This window comes from Panthera uncia (genome assembly GCF_023721935.1).
Source record: "Panthera uncia isolate 11264 chromosome A1 unlocalized genomic scaffold, Puncia_PCG_1.0 HiC_scaffold_16, whole genome shotgun sequence".
In the NCBI taxonomy this organism is placed as follows: Eukaryota; Metazoa; Chordata; class Mammalia; order Carnivora; family Felidae; genus Panthera; species Panthera uncia.
In genome coordinates, this window is record NW_026057576.1 from 8,168,386 (window position 1) to 8,188,833 (window position 20,448).

The 20,448-nt window shown below is 39.7% G+C and overlaps 1 protein-coding gene and 1 long non-coding RNA gene across 2 annotated transcripts in view; both read left to right on the forward strand.

Annotated features, from left to right (window-relative positions):
• Nucleotides 1-20,448, forward strand: part of MTUS2 (microtubule associated scaffold protein 2) — a 495,531-nt gene that overhangs the window by 197,215 nt on the left and 277,868 nt on the right.
• Nucleotides 1,477-19,676, forward strand: LOC125934089 (uncharacterized). The gene is made up of 2 exons (XR_007461204.1): nt 1,477-5,422; nt 5,656-19,676. It is a non-coding gene; the product is annotated as an uncharacterized LOC125934089 (long non-coding RNA).

Here is a 20,448-nt window from a genome sequence, read left to right on the forward strand (position 1 = left end):
TCGGCTCAGGTCATGATCTCAATGTTCGTGAGATCGAGTCCCACGTTGGGCTCTGTGCTGACAATGTGGAGCCTGCTTGGGATTCTCTCTCCCTCTGCCCATCCCCCGTGCATGCATGCTCACGCTCGGTCTCTCTCTCTCTCAAAATAAATAAATAAAATTAAAAAAAAAACAACTTAAAAATAAATATTGGCAGGGTTATGTTGATAGCTTTCTTTCTTGCTATAATTTGTATGTATTTCATAAAAAAAGGTGTGGGGATCATCTCATACATACTGAAAGTACTTAAAGATCTAATGTTACAAGTTTGAATTCCAGAAACACACGTGACAAAAAGTTTTCATATATTCTTTTATTGGCATTTTGAAAAATACCTATTTTGTGATATTTAGTAGCTTTAACACTTTGTTTCATTAAGTTTTATAAATTTACATGTTTGACACATAGAAATTATGCTCTTATTAAGGTAAAAACTTAAGTGAAATCTGTAGGAAAATCAGAAACAGCAAGAAATTTCCTTATTTCCAATTCAGTGTTGTCTCCCCTAGAGCCCTCACTTGCCTCTGTGACTGGTGATAGATCAGTGTCTGATACCATAAAGTACCCTCAGGCTTGCCACTGTTGTGTCTTGTCTAGTTGTTAAGCATATGGTTGTGTAAAATTTTATCCAAAAAATCTGTCTATGGTTATAGCCCCAGGAGATGAAACACGTTCATGAAAATATGCAATTAGCAAATGTCAGAAGAGGGCCAGATCCTTCCTATGAAGGTTAAACTGAGGCAAGGAAATCTCTTACTGATGTTGGTTTCTTTTGTTTTTACAATGTGGGCCATCGCCAATTAGTCAAGGAAGAGGCACATACTGGAAATACTGCAAAGGAGGAGACAAATAATCATTTTGATGATAACAAAAGTCCTGTTCATGGAAAAGCAAAGAACTGAAAAATTTTCAGAACCAATTAGCAAAGGGGCCAGTTACAACGTTCAGGGTGAAAAAAGTAACAGTGTTCCTCTGTCAGTGCCAAAAACGTAAGGTGGAAAAAAGAGCCATGGAGTTCAGCACCAAAGGAGGAAAAACTCCAAAGAGCACGACAGTAGGATATGTGAAGGAAAATGCACAACTGCGCTGAGGGATGGAGAAGAAGATTTGAATAAATGCAGGCACATATCTTGTTCCTGGACGGGAACACTTAATACTGGAAAGATACTGTACAAAGCTCCCCCTCCATTAAACTGAAGGATGTGTTGACTACAGTAGCAACCACAATTCCCAGTAGGACTTCACAAAACCATCTTTTAAAAAAATTTTTGGGGGGCGCCTGGGTGGCTCAGTCAGTTAGGCGTCCGACTTCAGCTCAGGTCATGATCTCACAGCTTGTGAGTTCGAGCCCCGCGTCGGGCTCTGTGCCGACAGCTCGGAGCCTGGAGCCTGCTTCGGATTCTGTGTCTCCCTCTCTCTCTCTGCCCCTCCCCCACTCATGCTGTCTCTCTCTGTCTCTCAAAAATAAAATAAAATAAAATAAAATAAAATAAAATAAAATAAATAAACAAACATTTTTTAATGTTTATTTTTGAGAGAGACAGAGTGTTAGCGGGAGAGGGGCAGAGAGAGAGGCAGACACAGAATCGGACGCAGGCTCCAGGTTCTGAGCTGTCGGCACAGAGCCCGACGTGGGGCTCGAACTCATGAGCCATGAGATCATGACCTGAGCCAAAGTTGGATGTTTAACCGACTGAGCCACCCAGGCTCAACAAAAGCTTCTTAACAAAAACGTTCTAATATTCATCTCTAAGAAAAAGTGTACCAGAATCACCAGAAAATATTTAAAAATAAAAAGTAATGAAAAGGCACTTGCCCTTCCAGCTTAAAATGTTTTGAAAGATGTGAAATTATTAAAATATAAACAGTCATCTCAGTGGAATGAAATAGCAGATCCATAAATGAGCCGAGGCCACTCATTCAGTTAATCAGTCAATCCCTTCAATTACATGTAATAGATATGTTGTATCTATACACATTTTATATGTTATGTATTTGGTATAGAAAAAGCAGGATTTTAAAGAAATAGAATTGGGAAAAGAAATAACTTCAAGATGAATCACAAGTATAAAAATAAAAACAAAAATAAAACATTGGAAGAGAATATAGGTGGATGTTTGTGTAATTCTAAATTTTTTTAAGTTTATTTATTTTGATAGAGAGCAAGTGGGGGAGGGCCAGAGAGAGAGAGAGAGAAAAGTAAACTTAAGCAGGCTCTGCACTGTCAGCGAGAAGCCCGATGAGGGGCTTGAACTCACGAACTGTGAGATCATGACCTGAGCCAAAACCAAGAGTCTGACGCTTAACCGACTGAGCCACCCAGGTGCCCCTTGTGTAATTCTAAGGTGGACAAAGTTCTTTCTAATCGTGACAGCAAAAGCAGGAGCCATAAAAGAAAAGATTGAAAGAGCATTTCAGTCACCTTGACCTATATAAAAAGAGAGTTCTTTTCAATTTTTTTAGTGCAGATAAAATTAAGAACCTCTATAGATGATAAAAAAAAAATTATAAGGCAAGCAATAAAGTGGGAAACACTTAACCACTGTGAACAATAATTATTATCCCTAATATTTAAAGAACTCTTGTAAATTAGTAAAAATAAATAAATACATAAACCATGCTCAATAGCAAAATGAGCAGAGGACATTTATCAAAAAGTGAAGCCAGTAGCCAACAAACCTACAGTGTTTTTTGAACCCTACTATTGATATATAATAAAACAAGTTAAACACAATATCATTTTCCCCAATTGTTAGGCTGATGTCGATTGAAAAGAATGATGATATATAGAGTGATGATAAGTACATGGGAAACTGTGTCATATACGCTGATGTTGAATTCACAAGTTGGTGTAATATATAAGGAGGGTACTTTTCATAAAATTTAAAATATTTAATATCATGAATACCTTTTTGCAAGCAATTCCACTTAAGGCATTATTTTAAGGAGGTAAACCAACAGATGTATCCAAAGCAATACCCATTCATTCTTGTTATAACAGCAAAATATTATAACAACTAGGAGAGTATTTGGTTGTACAAAGCATCCACATCATATGGTTGAATACCATGAAAACTTTAAAAATGGTATTGTAGATGCATATTTATTCATAAATGTCCAAGATTATTTCAATGGAAAAAATCAAATCAGTATGTAGGAATGAACCTGGGGTTGTTTGTTTTGTAAGTCTCTAGAAGAGTAATTCTTAAAAGTTCTCATCACAAGGAAAAAAGCTGTAATTATATGGGGTGATGGATGTGACCTCGGCTTGTTGTGGTGGTTATTTCATGATATATACGTTTGTGAAATCATTACGTTGTACACCAAAAACGAATACAATGTTATATGTCCATTATATGGCAATAAGAAAATTAAATGCCTGGATTCACTTCTACTTTACTGTTAATAGTTAGGATTATTGGAAACGTTTAAAAATATTTGTTCCCTTCTATTTTCTAAACATGGGGGAGTGAAGTGAGGAGAAGCAAAGAACAACGATAAAAGAGAGAAATATACCGCCTGTTTAAAAGAAGGTAGAAAAAGAAATCCCCCTACCAAAAAAAAAATGGCAAATTGACCCCTCATTCGCAGTGATCTGAGAAGGAGTTATATTTTAGTGTGCAGTGAGGGGGTCTTTACCACGTAAGGATGGCCTGATACCCCTGAGTCTGGTGTGCATTAGGATTCCCTCTCGGATTGAATTCACTTACTTCTGGCGGTAGAGATCAAAGTAGGGCAGAAATATTCTGTACGACATTCTGACAAAAATTAAAAGATGAAAGAAACCTGTATAAAATAATTAATACAGCAAGAAAAAAGCAGAACCTGCTTGTGTCGAGAAAAGACTTTGATAAAAAGCTTCTTGTATAGGTTATGCCATCTTCTATGGAACAAAATGCTGCATTACTTCCCTAACAAAATGTAAGCGTATCTGAAATTTTCGCATCTTTCTCTGTTTCTCGAGAGAACGTTATTTCAGTGATGATAAAATTCCCCATGATTCCTTAGTACTTCTGAAGAGGTGACGCTGTAGGTGTTTTATGAGACACCTATAAGAAATAACTCTCACTTATCCCTGAGAAAGCTACCTCAGTACAGGTTTGACAGATATCGTCAGGCATGGATCCCTGAAAATGTCTTTGATCACCCTCATATTAAAAAAAAAGAAACAACAGGGGCGCCTGGGTCGCTCACTTGGTTAAGCATCTGACTTCGGCTCGAGCCATGATCTCACGGTTGGTGAGTTTGAGCCCCGCGTCGGGCTCTGTGCTGACAGCTCAGAGCCTGGAGCCCGTTTTGCATTCTGTGTCTCCCTCTCTCTCTGCTCCTCCCCTGCTCACGCTCTGTCTCTCTCTCAAAAATAAACAAAGAGTTTTTAAAAATTTTAAGAAGAAAAAAACAACTCTGGAAATGTTAAGAGTCCAGTGCGTTTATTCTGTGCTGGGTGTTTGAGCAACGAGGCAGAAATATATGTAGAAGTTGACCATCTGGGTATTAAAGAGTTTATGTTTCTGTTGCATTTCTTTAAAAAAAAAGATTTCTCTCTATAGCATTAATTTTATGTAAGGAAGTATATGTATTGACTTTGTACAGGTGCATCATTTAGATAAATATGGGAAAGCTTATAAAGAACTGCAGTAATAATCTTAAATTCCGTACAAGGTGTAGTTCATGCTAATGTAGCAGTGTGGAGAGAACACGAAACTTCCATTGAGAAGATCCTACTCAGAAACCTGCTCCACTGCATTGTGGGAACGAGAGCATGAATTGGGGGCTCTTTGAGGGCTAAACAATATAAAATGTAGCCACTTGTAGCAATGTGGATGGAACTGGAGGGTATTATGCTAAATGAAACAAGTCAGGCAGAGAAAGACAGATACCGTATGTTTTCACTCATATGTGAATCCTGAGAAACTTAACAGAAGACCAGGGGGGAAGGGAAGGGGGAAAAAAAAGTTATAGAGAGGGAAGGAGGCAAACCATAAGAGACTCTTAAATACTGAAAACAAACTGAGGGTTGATGGGGGTGGGGAGAGGGGAAAGTGGGTGATGGGCATGGAGGAGGGCACCTGTTGGGATGAACACTGGGTGTTGTATGGAAACCAATTTGACAATAAATTATATTTAATATAAAAAATAAAAATAAAATGTAGTACAAATACAACTAAATTATACAACTACGTTCTGGGCAGAAATTTTCACTCAATTGATGCAAAACCTGCCCCTGGATTGAGTCCCTGCCTCTGAGTGTGGGGCACCTATCCCAGGTAAGTAGTTGAAGCTTCTTGGAGTTAGAGGGTGCTGACCCACCCAGGGTCTTAGAGGACAATGGGCTCTGAGTCGATGGCCCACCCCAATTTGCAGCTCCTTTGGAAAGATCTAGGTTGCGGGGCGCCTGGGTGGCGCAGTCGGTTAAGCGTCCGACTTCAGCCAGGTCACGATCTCGCGGTCCGTGAGTTCGAGCCCCGCGTCAGGCACTGGGCTGATGGCTCGGAGCCTGGAGCCTGTTTCCAATTCTGTGTCTCCCTCTCTCTCTGCCCCTCCCCCGTTCATGCTCTGTCTCTCTCTGTCCCAAAAATAAATTAAAAAAAAAAAAGAAAAAAAAGAAAGATCTAGGTTGCTTTTAAATCCCTCCTCAGTGGCATCTGTTACTTGAAACTAGAAGTCATGTTTTTATTATGTCCGGAATAGACTTCATGTATCTCCACTTGTGTTAATCTCTGGCTGGCTGAAGAAGGGAGATGGATAGTTAGGTAAAGAATCAGGCCCAGAACACAGCTGCTGAATTACCTCTTAGAGGTGTTTATAGCAGTTGAAACATCTACCTGCCTAACTAACCATGAGAAACAGAGACAAGAAACTACATGATGAGACTTCATCTAAACAAATCCACACTCCCCCCCCGCCCCGCCCCATATCTCTGTCCCTTTCCTTGAATCCCTTTAAACTCTGTTGGAGGGATTGGTCATATGTGGCTTTTGTGGCGGATACTTGTCCTCTGGCTAGACTGTCAGTTTCTCTGTCACTGGTCAGCAGTGTCCCCAGTGCCTCGTTCCATGTCTGTTTTCTTGATCTTTGATCCTTAATATGGCTCAGTTTTTAAAGCCTCCTGTTTTATGTTAATATTCTATCCATACCTGAAATATTCAAGTTTCCAATAAGCATTCATTGATTTTGTTTCTCTACTAAGTATCTCTTTAGTTTCCTTTTGCTGTACTTAATATTTAATGATCATTTCTTGTTTATATCATTTACTGATTTCGTGGTGTTATTTTTCATGGATAGTTTAATTACTCTGTGATGCATCATGTTCTTAATTTGAATTTCCATTTTTTCTTCTCACTTTGAGGTTTTATCATCATTTATTAACTTACCACATTGTTATTCCTACTTTAAATATTCAAAAACTAAAAATGGGAAGGAAAGACTTGTTTTGAATCATGAACTGAGACCCTCTGTCTTAAACTGGGAGTTTCCCTAGAGAATAAAACCATCATTTCTCAGAACACAGCCTCAATCCTCCCCCATATGGACCCTTCTGCTCCATTCCCTAAGCTGCCATCCGCATGAAGACACGCATTGCCCCCACCCTAGATGTGACTGCAAAGACAGGTGATTAGGCTTCTTGACTCCAGGTGCTCTGGTCACCACACCTTCTCCAAACAGTTGATTATAACAACCTCTTACGGAAATAACAGCTAGTTGCTTGTGCTTATTAATAGAGTAAACATCTTAGCCTGGAATTCAAGATCTTCCTCAATCTCCTGTGAATTTATTACTCAAAACTATGTTCTATTGGTAATGAGGAGTGGGGAAGATGTTCAGGAAATTTCTAATTCAGAGCCAGTCTTGTGGTTGGCTTTCTGTGTTGAATGAGGCATATTTAGGATAAAAAAGATTTGGTTCCTGTAATTGAAGAGGTCATAGATTAGTGGAAGAGGAGACAGATACTCCATTTAATGTAAATTCTTGCAATAGAGTACAATGCCTGCAGAGGTAGAGTTATGAAAGATAAAGCATATAGAAAATGCAGTAGCCAACTTCCACCCAGTAGGATGACTACTTAACAAAACAAAACATGGGCCGCCTGGGTGGCTCAGTCAGTGAAGCGTCCGACTTCAGCTCAGGTCATGATCTCACAGTTCGAGGGTTCGAGCCCCACGTCGGGCTCTGTGCTGACAGCTCAGAGCCTGGAGCTGGCTTCAGATTCTGTGTCTCCCTCTCTCTCTGCCCCTCCCCAACTAGCGCTCTGTCTCTGTCTCTCAAAAAAATAAAAAGAAACAAAAACGTTTAAAAAATAATAATAAAAAAGAAAACTCTTTAAAAACAAAACAAAACAAACAACCCCCCCCCCAAAAAAAAAAAAAAAAAAAAAAACAGAAAGTAAGCATTGGTGAGGACGTAGAAAAATTGGAACCCTCACGCACTGCTAGTGGGAATGTAAAATGGTGCAGCCATTGTGGAAAACAATATGGCTGTTCCCCTCAAAATTAATAATAGAATTACCCTGTGATTCATTAATTCCAGTTCTGGGCATATATCCCAAAGAATTGAAAGCATGGTTTTGAAGAGAGATTTGGGTGTTTCTTGTTCATAGACCATTATTCACAGTAGCCAAAAAGTGGAAGCAACCCAAATGTCCACTGATGATGGAATGGAGAAGCAAAATGTTGCACATACATACACGGAAATATTTTTCAGCCTTAAAAAGAGAAGAAATTCTGCAATATGCTACAACATGGGTCAGTCTTGAGGACGTTATACCAAATGAAATAAGCCAGACAAAATCACATACCATGTGATTCACCTAGAGTTGTCAAACTTCTAGAAATTAGAATGGTGACTGCCAGGAATTGAGAAGAGGGGGAAAGGGGAGTCCTTATTGAATGGATACAAAGTTTCAGTTTTGCAACAGGAGAAGGGTTCTGTGGATGGATAATGGTGATGGTTGCAGGACAGTGTGAACGTATTGAATATCACTCACTACACTTAAAAAGGGTTAAGATGGTAAATGTTATGTGTATTTTACTGCAATTACAAAAGAAAAGGTGGGGGGGATCTGGTGAAAGCCAATGCTGTAGCAGCTACTAAGGAAATAGAAAACTAGACCAACTGGACCAGTACGTCATTTCAATAACTTTGAGACAGCTTGTAGGGCCAGTGGGGCATCATTGTTACATCTAATACTGGGAGTATCTTAACATATAAATATGCTATTTAATGTGAGATCTGGGTATGTGACAGGCATCACACTCAGCTTCTTAAGCAGCTTCATTGGTTTAAAAATGAGTAGCTGCTCCATTAGTTGGCGTTTCAACCCAAGAAGCACTTGGGGTTGCCAGGCAACAGATCACTGCTGTCAAGAGGGGCAAATCTGACATTAATTTTATATCTCTTAAAATGCTAGAAGAAATGTTGAATCTAAATGTTTTCATTCCTACCTACTCTCTTTAAAAATACAAACACGTGGATTGTCCAGAGCAGTGCCGTGCTGTTGCTACAAGACGAGAGTGTTTCGTGCAGCTGCTCCCGTGTTTTGTTTTCTTTGCCAAAGCACACTCAGTCTTTCAGGAGACCGGGGGCAACATGTGGACTCGACGCTGTGAGGACTAATATCATTATAGGAGAAGCTCTTACGTCACCCAGCAAAATAAAGCCACTAAATGGCAAACGTTTTCTTTAAGAATGGATTTTTTAAATCCAGAAGACTTCTTTTTGGGTAAGCTTAGGGGGGAAAAAAAGGACAATGGTTAGATTACTCATTGTACTTTTGTGCAGAGCACCAGAATAAATGAGAGAACTAATGCCTGTGATCCACACAAGTAGAGCCAGTGAGAAATGTACAAAGTTGACGTTACTCAACTGGATTGGCCAAGGGATACCTAAAGAAGAAGGGAGATTCTTTTTCCTTATACAGTAAGACGTGTGTGTTTTGCTCTGACTATAGTCTTTATTTAACCGACTATATAGAGCAGAGCGGTGAGGGGTATCGTTAAGCACATGAATAATTTTGACCCTCACCTGTTTTCTCTTAATGCCAAAAATTGGGTTGGTGGGAACTCCTAGCACTGGGACTTCTTCTTCAACCTTAATTCTGCCCTTTCCCGGGAGCCCATGTGGTTGACCCATCTGGCACCCCGCCTTCTGGGTTCCTTGCCTCTGTGAATTGAACTCAACTTCAGTTCCACACTAACGGCTCCCACCTGTGGGCGTGCCAAGAAGGGGGTGGGCCACTGAATTCTCTGCTCCCTATTCTGATCTGTGGCTGTCCTTCCCCTCCTTGCCTCTTGCACTCCCTTTCCCACAGTGGCTACTCCAAACCTCCACCGCTGTCTGGAATTTCTCTTGAGCTGCTTTCCACCCCTCTGTCTGCACTCATCGTTAGCTCTTCCTTTCCTGTTTCTGTCCAAAGCTAAAGTACTTTTTCCACCTGTGCCCTTGACTCTAGCTCCTTCTGCAACCCACAGACCCTTTCTTGAGTTAGAAAGCCTGGTTTAGGATCCTGCTTAGATGCGGTGTGACCTTGGCAAGTCAGTCGGCCTCTCTGTACAGCAGCTTCTTGCCAGCAGAAGGTGGTGAGTAGTGTACCCACGTCCTACATTATGAGGAGTCAAAGAGATAATGTGTGTAAAGCACATTGAGCAGTGCCTGGCATGTAGTTTTCAATCAGTGTTCGATGCTCTGATGCTCAGTGTTAGCATCTTAGCTCCTGTCTTCGGTGCTGGTTCTGGGCCCCTGGGATCCCATTCATGTGCCCACTTGCTTCCTGCCCGCGACTTCAGCAGTTGTGGGCTTTCCCCACACTTGCTTTCCAGCCTTTCAGTCTTCGATAGCTCTTCCTACAGGGAAGCCTTACTTGATTTTTATACCTCCCCCCAACACTAGCCCAAGTGTGAGAGGTTGCCCCCATCTTCCCATAGCTCCCTAGACTTCCTTTCTGTAATAGTTTTGTGTGTCCGCGTGGCTAGGCCGTAGCACCCGGTTACTCCGTCAAACACCACTCGAGGTGTTGCTCTGGAGGTATGGTGTAGACGCGGTTGACATCTGTAATCCGTTGACTTTAAGTAAAGGAGGTTATCCCCTCTAATCTGGATGGGCCTCATTGAATCATTTCAGTGGCCATAGGAGCAAAGCTGAGGGTTCCCTGAGGGAGAAGACATTCTGCCCCAAGGCTACAACACAGACTCCTGCCTCCGAGTTTCTGCCCTGCAGGCCTGCGCTGTGGATTTTGAACTTTCCAGCCCGCATAACTGTGTCAGGCAGTTTCTTGAAATCTGTGTGTGTGTATCTCTGTGTGTACGTGTAGGGACAGATATACATATATGCGTTTGTATGAATACATACGTATTGATGTACACACACGTATACACGTGTTCGCTTTCTACTGCTTCTGTTTCCTGGAAGAAACCTGACTGTTTCCGCCTCTCCTCACTTGCACAGACTGCATTGCACCCCGTTTCCTTTCTGAATCTCCTCTGCTCTGACAGCCAACATGCGGGCAGGAGCCACATTCGTCCACATGCCGGACCCACAACTCAATTTGTATTGAATGAATGAATGCTGGGGAAAGTTAGAATGTATGCTATCATTGAGCATAATAAAAATGAATATGTAATCTTCAGTGTGATGAACAGGAAAAATATGCAGCCGAGAATCCTTTATCCAGCAAGTCTGTCATTCAGAATAGGAGAGATAAAGGTTTTCCCAAACAAAAACTGAAGGAATTCATCACCACTAAACCAGCCCTACAAGAGATCCTAAGGGGGACTCCATGACTGAAGTGTTGCAAGGACCACAAAGTACCAGAGACATCACTACAAGCATGAAACCTACAGACATCACAATGACTCTAAACCCATATCTTTCAATAATAACACTGAATGTAAACAGACTAAATGCTCCAACCAAAAGACATAGGGTATCAGAATGGATAAAAAAAAAAAACAAGACCCATCTATTTGCTGTCCACAAGAGACTCGTTTTAGACCTGAGGACACCTTCAGATTGAAAGTGAGGGGATAGAGAACTATCTATCATGCCACTGGAAGTCAAAAGAAAGCTGGAGTAGCCATACTTACATCAGACAAACTAGACTTTAAATTAAAGGCTGTAACAAGAGATGAAGAAGGGCATTATATAGTAATTACAGGGTCTATCCATCAGGAAGAGCTAACAATTATAAATGTCTATGCACCGAATATGGGAGCCCCCAAATATATAAAACAATTACTCACAAACATAAGCAACCTTATGGATAAGAATGTGGTAATTTCAGGGGACTTTAATACCCCACTCACAACAATGGATAGATCATCTGGACACAGGATCAATAAAGAAACAAGGGCCCTGAATGATACATTGGGTCAGATGGACTTGACAGATATATTTAGAACTCTGCATCCCAAAGCCACAGAATATACTTTCTTCTCGAGTGCACACGGAACATTCTCCAAGATAGATCATATACTGGGTCACAAAACAGCTCTTCATAAGTATGAAAGAATTGCGATCATACCATGCCTACTTTCAGAAATCTGAAACTTGAAATCAACCACAGGAAAAAGTCTGGAAAACCTCCAAAAGCATGGAGGTTAAAGAACGCCCTACTAAAGAGTAAATGGGTCAACCAGGCAATTAGAGAAGAAATTTAAAAATATATGGAAACAAATGAAGATGAAAATACAACCATCCAAACACTTTGGGATGCAGCAAAGGCAGTCCTGGGAGGGAAAATACATTGCAATCCAGGCCTATCTCAAGAAACAAGAAAAATCCCAAATACAAAGTCTAACAGCACACCTAAAGGAAATACAAGCAGAGCAGCAAAGACACCCCAAACCCAGCAGAAGAAGAGAAATAATAAAGATTGGAGCAGAAATAAACAATATAGAATCTAAAAAAACTATAGAGCAGATCAATGAAACCAAGAGTTGGTTTTTTGAAAAAATAAAATTGATAAACCTCTAGCCAGGCTTCTCAAAAAGAAAAGGGAGATGACCCAAATAGATAAAATCATGAATGAAAATGGAATGATTACAACCAATCCCTCCGAAATACAAGCAGTTATCAGGGAATACTATGAAACATTATATGCCAACAAACTGGACAACCTGGAAGAAATGGACAAATTCCTAAGCACCCACCCACTTCCAAAACTCAAACAGGAAGAAACAGAAAACTTGAACAGACCCATACCCAGCAAAGAAATTGAATCAGTTATCAAAAATCTCCCAACAGATAAGAGTTCAGGACCAGATGGCTTCCCTGAGGAATTCAACCAGACATTTAAAGCAGAGTTAATACCTATCCTTTTCAAGCTGTTCCAAAAAATAGAAAGGGAAGGAAAACTTCCAGACTCATTCTATGAAGCCAGCATTACTTTGATTCCCAAACCAGACAGAGACCCAGCAAAAAAAGAGAACTATGGGCCAATATCCCTGATGAATATGGATGCAAAAATTCTCAATAAGATACTAGCAAATCGAATTCAACAGCATATAAAAAGAATTATTCACCATGATCAAGTGGGATTCATTCCTGGGTTGTAGGGTTGGTTCAATATTCACAAATTGATCAATGTGATACATCACATTAATAAAAGAAAAGATAAGAACCATATGATCCTGTCAATCAATGCAGAAAAAGCATTTGACAAAATTCAGCATCCTTTCTTAAGAAAAACCCTTGAGAGAGTCAGGATAGAAGGAACATGCTTAAACATCATAAAAGCCATTTATGAAAAGCCCACAGCTAATATCATCCTCAATGGGGAAAAACTGAGAGCTTTCCCCCTGAGATCAGGAACACGACAGGGATGTCCACTCTTACCGCTGTTGTTTAACATAGTGTTGGAAGTTCTAGCATCAGCAATCAGACAACAAAAGGAAGTCAGTCATCCAAATTGACAAAGATGAAATCAAGCTTTCACTTTTTGCAGATGACATGATATTATACATGGAAAATCCGATAGACTCCACCAAAAGTCTGCTAGAACTGATACATGAATTCAGCAAAGTCGCAGGATACAAAATTAATGTACAGAAATCAGCTGCATTCTTACAGACTAATAATGAAGCAACAGAAAGACAAATAAACTGATCCCATTCATAATTGCACCAAGAATCATAAAATACCTAGGAATAAACCTAACCAAAGATGTAAAAGATCTGTGTGCTGAGAACTATAGGAAGCTTATGAAGGAAACTGAAGAAGATACAAAGAAATGGAAAAACATTCCATGCTCATGGATTGGAAGAATAAATATTGTTAAAATGTCAATACTACCCAAAGCAATCTACACATTCAATGCAATCCCAATCAAAATTGCACCAGTATTCTTCTTAAAGCTAGAACACACAATCCTAAAATTTGTATGGAACCACAAAAGACCCCAAATAGCCAAAGTAATATTGAAGAAGAAGACCAAAGCAGGAGGCATCACAATCCCAGACTTTAGCCTCTACTACAAAGCTTTCATCATCAAGACAGCATGGTATTGGCACAAAAACAGACACATAGACCAGTGGAATAGAATAGAGACTCCAGAATTGGACCCACAAAAGTATGGCCAACTAATCTTTGACAAAGCAGGAAAGAATATCCAATGGAAAAAAGACAGTCTCTTTAGCAAATGGTGCTGGGAGAACTGGACAGCAACATGCAGAAGATTGAAACTAGACCACTTTCTCACACCATTCACAAAAACAAACTCAAAATGGATAAAGTACCTGAATGTGAGACAGGAAACCATCAAAACCCTAGAGGAGAAAGCAGGAAAAAAACCTCTCTGACCTCAGCCGCAGCAATTTCTTACTGGACACATCTCCAAAGGCAAGGGAATTAAAAGCAAAAATGAACTATTGGGACCTCATTAAGATAAAAACCTTCTGCACTGCAAAGGAAACAATCAACAAAACTAAAAGGCAACTGATGGAATGGGAAAAGATATTTGCAAATGACATATCGGACAAAGGGCTAGTATCCAAACTCTATAAAGAACTCACCAAACTCCACACCCGAAAAACAAATGATCCAGTGAAGAAATGGGCAGAAGACATGAATAGACACTTCTCTAAAGGAGACATCCAGATGGCCAACAGGCACATGAAAAGATGCTCAACGTCACTCCTCATTAGCGAACTACAATTCAAAACCACACAGGTAACAACTCACACCAGCCAGAGTGGCCAAAATGAACAAATCAGGAGACTATAGATGCTAGAGAGGATGTGGAGAAACGGGAACCCTCTCACACTGTTGGTGGGAATGCAAACTGATGCAGCCACTCTGGAAAACAGTGTGGAGGTTCCTCAAAAAATTAAAAATCGATCTACCCTATGACCCAGCAATAGCACTTCTAGGAATTTACCCAAGGGATACAGGAGTGCTGATGCATAGGGGCACTTGTACCCCAATGTTTATAGCAGCACTTTAAACAATAGCCAAATTATGGAAAGAGCTTAAATGTCCATCAACTGATGAATGGATAAAGAAATTGTGGTTTATATACACAATGGAATACTACTTGGCAATGAGAAAGAATGAAATATGGCCTTTTGTAGAAATGTGGATGGAACTGGAGAGTGTTACGCTAAGTGAAGTAAGTCATCCAGAGAAAGACAGATACCAAATGTTTTCACGCTTATGTGGATCCTGAGAAACTTAACAGAAGACCATGGGGGAAAAAAGTTAGAGAGGGAGGGAGCCAAACCGTAAGAGACTCTTAAAAACTGAGAATAAACTGAGGGTTGATCAGGGGTGGGAGGGAGGGGAAAGTGGGTGATGGACATTGAGGAGGGCACCTGTTGGGATGAGCACTGGGTGTTGTACGGAAACCAGTTTGACAATAAATTTCATATTAAAAAAGAAAGAATATGTGAAGGGAGTAACTCTTCTAATTGGCAGATGATTTCTCATCACTCCTATAGATGGAGTCCACAGAGAATGATGTCTCTCTTACTCCTTGTCTTAGTCATTATGGGCTGAAGCTGGTGCATTCACCTTCCGCTTTGCCTTTTAGCCTCAAAGATATTTGAGATCATGATTTATCCTTTTCCCTTCTGTATGACTCATGGCAGGATTTAGTTCTTTAATTTTCCTACATATGCATCTTTTGGATAAGAACAGTTTATAAACAACTGTTAAGAGCTGGATGACTTTTTTCCTACTTCATCCTTCATAAGAATCTTTCTCTTTCTATAATAGGATTATTTGAAAATTTTGGCAAGAGGTTTGTTTTGAAACCCAGGCTGAGGCCAGATTAGTTCATGAGGATGCTGGTGTAGATTTGCGATGTGTATTTACTCAAAGGTTCAGATTTCTCTTTAATGTTATTGTATGACATTTTTATTTTCAGTTTGGAAGTTAACCTGATTATTGTTCCTGATATTTCTTAGTTGATTGATCTGTCTAGTACAATCTCAAACCCCGTTGTTGTTTGTGATATGTATTGCTGAGGGGGCCACCAATACTTAGAAATCATATGTAGACACTGCCAGCACTGATAAAGATCCTATTTCTGAGCTGGCATTGTGGGTCCATTGTGAGACAATTAGGACTGGTTGAATCTCTTTCTGCATGATGTAATGTATTTTTGTCAAAGTTGGAACACATTGAAACTATGAACTTGGGCAGTTCCTTGAATTGTTTGGATTCAGAGACACTTGAAGAACTAAAAATAACTTCACAGGGCGAGAAATATATCAGGCATTTCTTCTTTTGGAAGGAGCTCTATTCATTCTGTCTCCTGATTTTTGGGAAACAGTGTGTCTGGTTCTAGTCCCAGGGGAGCCCGGTGTGAGGGCTCAGAACGTGGAGCCCAGTGTTCTCTCTTCCAAGGATCCTGTCCAGTCCTTGTGCTTCCCTGGCCCTAAGAGAGAAAGGCTCGGCACTAAAAAAGGGTGTAGGGAGCTGAACCAAAGGGGATCATTATAGCTTTAGTGGGATATCCTCAACATAGGACTGAGAAGGCAGGAGGTGGTTATAGCTACACAGATGAGGGCAAAGAGAGGCTTAGGACATGAAGGTGGCCTGGGTTTGACCTTCAGTCATCTAATGGGACATTAAGCAGTTTTATCCCCCACTAGAATGTAAGCTTTGTGCACTAATCGCCCCATGCAGGTTGAACAGGGATGGATGTGATTCCCACACAAAGCCTAGAAGAGAGCCAGGATATTATGTTGAGTTTCCCCATCCTAACAACAGCTTAGGCTGGCTTTGGTCTCATAGAAAGATCTGAGCTTGGAGCTAGGCATTGTGGATGTTAATCCCAACTTTTTAAAATAAGGCCTATGAAATCACCTTGTACTTTAGTCATTCCAAGTGGAAAATGGGAATAATAATGTAATTTTTCCTGTTATGCAGTATAGTTTAAAATTTTTTAATCTTTATTTATTTTTGAGAGAGAGATACAGAGTGCGAGCAGGGGAGGAACAGAGAGAGAGGGAGACACAGAATCCGAAGCGGGCTCCAGGCTCTGAGCTGTCAGTACAGAGCCCGACACGGGGCTTGAATTCACGAACCGCGAGATCATGACCTGAGCCAAAGTTGGATGCTTAACTGACTGAGCCACCAGGCACCCCTATGCAATGTAGTTTTAAAGATGGGCATTACAGGGGTGCCTGGGTGGCTCATACTGTTAACTGTCCAACTCTTGATTTTAGTTCAGGTCATGATCTCATGGTTCATGGGATTGAGCCCTGCAGTGGGCTCTACACTGACAGCACAGAGCCTGCTTGGGATTCGCTCTCTCTCCCTCTCTCTCTACCTCTCTCTCTCTTTCTCAAAACAAATAAAATTTAAAGATGGGCACTGTAAATTCAAGCTATTGGGATTACACCAAAATGAAAAATTTTTCACAGTGAAGGAAACCGTCAACCAAACAATCTACTGAATGGGAGAAGATATTTGCACATGATATATTTGATAAGGGGTTAGTACCCAGAATATATGAAAAACTTCTACAACTCAACACCAACAAACAATCCAATTAAAAGATGGGCAGAGGACCTGAATAGGCATTTTTCAGAGGAAGTTATACAGGTGGCCAACAGACACATGAAAAGATGCTCAGCATCACTAACCATCAGGCAAATCCAGGTCATAACCACAATGAGATATCACCTCACACCTGTCCAAATGGCCAAAACCCAAAACACAAGAAACAACAAGTGTTGGTGGGGATGTGGAGAAAGTGTACAGTGTGTGCACTGTTGGTGGGAATACGGCTCTTACAGCCACTGTGGAAAAGAGTATGGAGGTTCCTCAAAAAATAAACAGAATTATCATATGATCCAGTAATTCCAGTGCTAGGTATTCACCCAAAGAAAACAAAACCACTGGGGCACCTGGGTGGCCCAGTCTGTTGAGCAGCCAACTTCAGCTCAGGTCATGATCTCACAGTTCATGGGTTCAAGCCCTGCATCGGGCTCTGTGCTGACACCTCAGAGCCTAGATCCTGCTTTGGATTCTGTCTCTGTCTCCCCCACTCATATTCTTTCTCTCTCTGTCTCTCAAAAATAAAGAAAAACATTTAAAAAAATTTTTTAAAGAAACAAAAACACTAATTTGAAAAGATATATGCACCCCTCTGTTTATTGCAGCATTATTTACAATAGCCAAGATGTGGAAGCAACCCAAAGGTCTCTTGATAGATAAATGGATACAGAAGGTGTGGAATATATACATACACATGTACATATACACAGTGGAATATTACTTGGTCATTAAAGAATAAAATCTTGCCATTTGCAATGATATGGATGGACCTAGACGGTATAATGCTAACTGAAACAAGTCAGTCAACGAAGGACAAATGCCATATAATTTCAACTTATATGTGGAATTTAAGAACTAAAACAAACGAACAAAGAAACAAAGAGAAAAAAACATATTTAAATATAGAGAACAAACTGGTGGTTGCCAGAGAAGAGTTGGGTAAGGGGATAGGTGAAATAGTTGATGGGGATTAAGAATACACATCATGATGAGCATTGTACACCTGAAACTAATATAACACTGTATGTTAATTATTGTTGAATTAAAAAGAAAAAAATGGGCACTACAAGAAAAGAAAACTAGGAGCCAATACCCTGATGATGATAGATGCAAAAATCCTTAACAAAATACTAGCAAATGGAATTCAAGAGCATATAAAAAGATCATACAGCATGATCAACATACCCAACATATGGTTCAACATACCCAAATCAATAAATGAGATATACCACATTAACATAATGAAGAATAAAAATTACAAGATTATTTCAATAGATGCAGAAAAAGCATTTGAAAAATTCAACATTCTTGTGTGATTTAAAACTCTCAACAAATTATAAAAGGAATGTACCTCAACATAATAAAGGCCGTGTTTGGCAAGCCCACAGCTGACATCATACTCAGTGATGCAAAGTTAAAAGCCTTTCCTTTAAGATCACGAACAAGACAAGGATGCCCCCTGTTGCCATTTCTATTCAACTTAGTACTGAAAGTCCTAGCCATGGTAATTAGGCAAGAAAAAGAAATAAAAGGTATCCAAATTAGAAAGGAAGAAGTAAAATTATCTATTTGTAGGGCTCGTATAGAAAGCCCTGAAGACTTCACTAAAAAAACTGTTAGAACTAATGAATGAATTTAGTAAAATTACCATATACAAAATCAACATAGAAAAACCAGGTTCATTTTTACAAACTAAGAACAAACTATTCCTCAAAGAAAAACTAAGAAACCAAACCCATTTACAACACCACCAAAACCAGTGAAACACTTTTTAAATGAAATGTAACCAATTTATTTAACCAAGGAGATGAAAGAACTGTACACTGAAAACTTACAAGACATTGATGAAAGAAATTGAAGAAGACACAAATAAATGGAAAGATATTCCATGTTCGTGGATTGGAAGAATTAATATTATGAAAATGTCCATGCTACCCAAAGCGATCCATAGATTTAATCTAATCTCTATCAAAATCCAATGACATTTTTGTTAGAAACAGAAAAAACTACCCTAAAACTTATATGGAACCACAAAAGACCCCAAATAGCCAATGCAGTGTTGAGAGAGAAGAACAAAGCTGGAGGCTTTACGCTTCCTGATTTCAAGCTACATTACAAAGCTATAGCAGCAATAAACATAGTATGTTAATGGCATAAAACAGACGCTCATGCATATATTATCAGTTAATTTAGGGCATAGGAGCCAAGAATATACAATGGGGAAAGGATAGTTTCTTCAATAAATGGTGTTGGAGAAATTGGACCCCTATCTTACACCATACACAAAACTCAACTCAGCGTGGATTAAAGACTTGAGTTTTATGACTGTCTTAAGTGTAAGACAACAAAAGAAAAAAATAAACAAGTGGTTATATATCAAACTAAAAAAAAAACTTCTGCATAGCAGAGGGAACTATCAACAAAATTAAAAGTCAGCCTACGGAACGTATTTGGAACTGCATGTCTGATGAGGAGTTAATATCCAAAATATGTATGGAACTCCTACAACTCAATCGCAAAAAAACAGAAACCCAATTGAAAAATGGACAAAGAATCTGAGCAGACATTTTTGTAAAGAAGACATAGAGATGACCAACAGGTACACGAAAAGGTGGTTAACATCATTAATCAGGTTAATACAACCAGAACCACAATGAGATATCACCTCACACCTATCAGGATGACTATTATCAAATAAGACAAGAGGGGCACCTGGGTGGCTCAGTTGGTTAAGCTCAGGTCATGATCTCACAGTTTGTGGTATCGAGCCCTGTGTCTGGCTGTGTGCTGACAGCCCAGAGCCTGCTTGGGATTCTCCCTCCCTCCCTCTCTGTACTCCCCCCTCAAAATAAATAAACATTTCTAAAAAAGGGTAAGAGATGACTAATGCTGGTGAGCATGTGGAGAAAAAGGATCCCTTGTGGGCTATTGATGGGAATATAAACTGGTAACAGCCACTAAGGAAAAAGTATAGATGTTCCTCAAGAAATTAAAAATAGAACTATCATTTGATTTAACAATCCTACTTTGGGTATATAGCCAAAGGAAGTGAAAACAGAATATCAAAGAGGTATCTGCACTCCCATGTTCATTAGAGAACCATTTACAATAGCCAAGATATGGAAACAACCTAAGTGTCCATCAACAGATGAACGGATAAAGAAATGTGATATTCACACACATACACACACCCCCAACAATGGAACGTTTCACCCACAAAAAGGAAGGAAATTCTGCCATTTTTGACAACATGGATAAGCATGGCCGACATTATGCTAAGTAAAATATGCCAGACAGAGAAAGACAAATACCGTATGATTTTACTTATATGTGGAATCTAAGAGAACGGAGAATGTCAATTTCATAAAAACAGAATAGAATGGTAGTTGCCAGGGACTTGGGAGAGGGGGGATA